Raw genomic sequence first — 3,565 nt, 5'->3', positions numbered from 1 at the left:
ACAGGTCCAACTGGTAGAGAAGATGGATGCTGCTGTTTTAACTTACACAACTGAACAGGTTCTGGAAGTAACACAATCTGGGAAGGCATTGTGCTGATCACAGGTTCCAAAGGACTAGGTTGATAGATTGCATCTACAGGATTAATAGTACTTATTCCATCTGCGTGCTTCTCTGCATTACTCTTTAGCAATCTGCAGCAACACAATGCAGTGTTTAGTTGATTCTACCATGCTATTTGTTGTTTGAGAGTTTCCATTTTCTTTCTCTGTTCATCTTCTTTGTAGTTTTGAAGATTGTCATCAAAAAACTTTAATTTTTCAATCAAGATTTGTAGGTAATCACATCAGCAGCAGCTCAGGAAATAGTGTAAAACGTCCAGATACCAGGGAATCACTTAATTCTTCCATGTCCAATGGAACAAGTGATGCTGACCTTTTCGATTCATATGATAGTAGAGATGATGATGCGTAGGCAGGGTCCGCAGAGGAGCATAAGAGCGTTATCATGCATCTCTTGTCACAGGTTAGGCTTGGGATGGATCTTACTAAGGTAGTTCTTCCAAGGTTTATTCTTGAAAGAAGATCTCTTTTAGGAATGTATGCAGACTTTTTGCACACCGGGACCTGTTTGTGTCCATTAGTGACTGGAAGGATCACAAGGATCGAATGGTTCTGGTTGTGAAATGGTACCTCTCAGCCTTTCATGCAAGAAGGAAAGGATCAGTTGCCAAAAAGCCATACGATCCCATTTTGGGCAAGATTTTTCAGTGTCACTGGACACTACCAAATGATACTGAAGAGAACACAAAACTACTTTCGGAAAGACCAGTTCCCTGGGTTTCCAAAAATACTGTAACATTCGTGGCTGAGCAGGTTTCCCATCATCCACCCATTTCAGCCTTTTATGTTGAATATTTTAACAAGAAGATACAATTCAATGCTCATGTATGGACCAAATGAAAATTCCTTGGGATGTCAATTGGTGTGCACAACATAGGGCAGGGCTGTGTCTCATGTCTACATTATGATGAACATTACATTCTCACATTCCCCAGTGGCTATGGAAGGTCTATCCTCACATGGTCCTGGGTGGAATTAGGTGGAGAATGTTGTATTAATTGTTCCAAACAGGCTAGAGTGCAAATATCATCTTCTATACTAAACCCTTCTATGCGGGCAAGAAGCACAAAATTACTGCTGAGATTTTTTTCTCCAAATAACAAGAAGTCTTTTTGCTCAACTAAAGGGGAATAGAATGGTGTGCTGTATGCAAAATATGCAACAAGGGAAAATACATCCTTTGTAGATACCAAGAAGTCACCTGTAATCAAGAAGAAAGTGAGGAAGCTAGAAGATCAGAACGAGTATGAATCCCGCGGCCTTTGGAAGGATGTCACTTTCAACTTAAAAATCAGCAACTGAAGCAAAGCACAGGCTTGAATAAAAGAGCAGAACCCCAAGAAAGGAAAGAGAAGGAAATTCGGTGGGAGACAAGGTTATTTCATAAAGTTGGAGAATACTGGGTTTATGATTAACTATTACTGAAATATCTTGGTGCTGCCAAGCATTAGGTTTGAAGATGCAAAGTATATACCTGATGATCAGGGCAGTAGGCATAATTCAGCAACAAACAATCTTCCTTTGGGAGTAACCTGTTCACTACCTTCTTATTAGAGTGGTTCCTATCTCAGGGATACTGGACTTTTGGACTCAGATGAACAATTAAAGTGCAAAAAACTTCCCTTTTCCCTCTGTGGCAGTTACGATTTTGACTTCAGTCCTGAGAAAAACTTCAGGTTTTGAAAATGAGATAATGTCTGCTTCTCTTCCAAACCCCACACTTTGAAAATCATTTATAAATCCAAATCTGAAACTCTGTACTCTAGTACTGCTATTAAGATATACAACCTGTTTCTTAGTACATAGAATCTTGAGATACATACATACATACACACACACATATATATACACACTACATACACACATATGTGTATATATGTATACATGTATATATACGTGTATATATGTGTGTATATATATGTGTGTGTGTATATATATATATATACACACACACACACACACATACCTGGTGCCAGACATTTTCATAAATACTCTGCCTAATGTAAATATGGGTTCCTCTGAGTTGTTTTAGAAAATTACCGCAATGTGTTAAAATCAAGTGTTAGGAAATGTCATGGTCTTACCTATAATAACTTTTAGTTTAGAATTGGAGTATTATTAAACTGTATCTAATCCTGGAAAAAAAGAAACAGCCCATACTCATAGATCAGAAGAACAAAAGTTGTTAAAATGGCCATACAGTCCAAAAGCAATTTACAGATTCAATGCTATTTCTATCAAACTGCCAACATCATTCTTCACTGAATTAGAAAAAAAAAAAAAAAACTATTCTAAAATTCCTATGGAACAAAAACAAAATAGCCAAAGCAATCCTAAACAAAAAGAACAAAGCCAGGGGGAGGCATCACATTACCTGATTTCAAATTATACTAGAAGTCTACAGTAACCAAAATAGCTTGGGACTGGTACAAAAACATTTGCATAGACCAATGGAAGAAAATAGAGAACCCAGACATAAAGCCTCATACCTTCAACCATCTTATCTTTGACAAAGTTGACAAAATTAACCAATGGGTAAGAATTCCATATTCAATCAATTGTGCTGGGATAACTGGCTAACACAGAAGAATAAAACTAGACCCTTACCTTTCATGGTTTACAGAAATTAACTCGAGATGAATTAAAGATTTAAATGTAAGATTTCAAACTATAAAATTCTGGAGGAAAACCAAGAAAATACCCTTCTTGACATCAGCTTTGGCTAATGTCAAGAATTCCTAAGAAGTTATGGCTAAGTCCCCAAAAACAATTGCCACAAAAACAAAATTGACAAGTGGGACCTAAGTAAACTAAAGAGCTTCTGCAAAACAAAACAAAACAAAAATCAACAAAGTAAACAGACAACCTACAGAGTGGGAGATAATATTTGCAAACAATACATCTGACAAAGGTATAATATCCAGAATCTATAGGGAACTTAAACAATTCTGCAAGTATAAAACAAATTACCTCTTTAAAAAATGGGCAAAGGACATAAATAGATACTTCTCAAAAGAAGACATACAAGCAGCCAACAAATATATGAAAAAATGCTCATAATCACTGATCATCAGAGAAATGCAAAGAAAAACCACAATGGGATGTCATCTCACACCAATCAGAATGGCTATTATTAAAAAGTCAAAAAACAACAGATGCTGGCAAGGCTGCAGGGAAAAGGAAATGCTTATTTACTGTTGATGGGAATGCAAATTAGTTCAGCCACTTTAGAAAGCAACTTGAAGATTTCTCAAAATACTTAAAACGGAACCACCATTTAACCCAGCAATCCCATTAATAGATATATATGCAAAGGAAAATAAGTTTGTCTACCAAAAAGACAACATGTACTCAGATGCACTATTCAGGATAGCAAAGACATAGAATCAACCTAGGTGTGTGTCAATGGTAGACTGAATTTAAAATGGTTTATGTACACCATGGA

The 3,565-nt window shown here is 36.5% G+C and overlaps 1 pseudogene; it reads left to right on the top strand.

The window, feature by feature from the left end:
* The first annotated feature begins 371 nt into the window (after positions 1-371).
* Positions 372-1,254, top strand: LOC129008722 (oxysterol-binding protein-related protein 9-like; annotated as a pseudogene).
* Positions 1,255-3,565: the final 2,311 nt, after the last annotated feature.

The sequence above is a fragment of the Pongo pygmaeus genome, chromosome 9, assembly GCF_028885625.2.
Source record: "Pongo pygmaeus isolate AG05252 chromosome 9, NHGRI_mPonPyg2-v2.0_pri, whole genome shotgun sequence".
Lineage (NCBI taxonomy): Eukaryota > Metazoa > Chordata > Mammalia > Primates > Hominidae > Pongo > Pongo pygmaeus.
The sequence above is the reverse complement of the archived record's forward strand: the minus strand, read 5'-3'. Positions and strand labels throughout refer to the sequence as shown.